The sequence below is a fragment of the Lucilia sericata genome, unplaced genomic scaffold, assembly GCF_015586225.1.
Source record: "Lucilia sericata isolate MDLA Ls3-8-SP2 unplaced genomic scaffold, ASM1558622v1 Contig001963F_arrow, whole genome shotgun sequence".
NCBI lineage: Eukaryota > Metazoa > Arthropoda > Insecta > Diptera > Calliphoridae > Lucilia > Lucilia sericata.
Genome location: NW_023995837.1, coordinates 17,579 through 18,807, shown reverse-complemented (window position 1 = coordinate 18,807; position 1,229 = coordinate 17,579).

Sequence of the window (1,229 nt, the reverse complement as noted above, 5' to 3'; positions counted from 1 at the left end):
TCAAATTAAACTTGAAATGGTGTAGTTCAGTTCTAGTTCAGTTCTATTTTAGTTCAGTAGGTTATTCAAATTCGTCTTCAATCATCCCTAAAAATTTGTACAATATTTCAAACATAAAACTATATGCAAAGTGGTGGACATTTTAGAGACGCTTCACACAATTTAATGGCGATCATCATGTTCTTCATAATGACAACGATGGCAGTAAAATGACATTCCATTGCAAGTATACAAGACCAACAGAAGACTAAAGTTTGAATAAAAAATAACAGCAAACAAAGTAACAAGAGGAGTGAGTGTTCGTTGTAACATCTAACATTAAAGTTTCAAAATTATAGTTGTTAATTTTTTAGTTTATTTTATTTAACATTTTCTTTCTCTTTTGCATGTTTGTTTGGAAAATCCAAACAGGAAGTTAGACTGACCTCCAATTAAAGGAAATAAAGTCAACATTTAACACTTACAGTTGGTAAGTAAAAACTGTAAAAAAATTGCATAGTTTTTTTAACTAAAAGGGAAAATAGAGAAAATAATTTACATCTATTAAATATTTAAAATGATAAAGAAAGAAGCAGGAAATTTAAATATTATGTTTAACATTTTCTAAAAGGTGAAATATTAAAAATATGGCAAATTATAAAATATTTAAGAAACAAAATGTTGTCAGGACCATTAGCAAGATTAAATGCTATCACTAAAAAATCTTCATCCCCAGCGTAAATTTGTCTTTGAGCTGGTAAAGGTGTAACTTGACAATTAATCAAATTTTAAATATAATTTTGTATTCCCTTTATTCTAATCTCAAATGAATGATGATGATGCACAAACAGATTAATTTTATGGCAAACGCAAACAAATTTCCATTAGTAAACAAACAATAATGAAATTCTATCTATCCGTCCAACTGCTAAAGGTCACATTTATAACAAAGAAGAAAGAGTCCTTAAAAGAAAGTTGTGGAGGAAAAAATGTTTAATCAAAAACTTTATTGTCGTTGTTTTGGCAATAAACGAAAAATGTTTAAACAATATTTATGATAAAAGGACGAGAGCATAATAGATAAAGGTGTTCGTTTTTTACATTTGTAGTCCTTTATTTACAAACCGTAACCTACTTAGTTTCTTCCTTTCCAACTTCTTCTAATCATTGATATCAAAGGATAGACAACAACTACTATTGAAGAACAAGACATAAAAATTTATCTACATAATATATTTAACAATGAATGT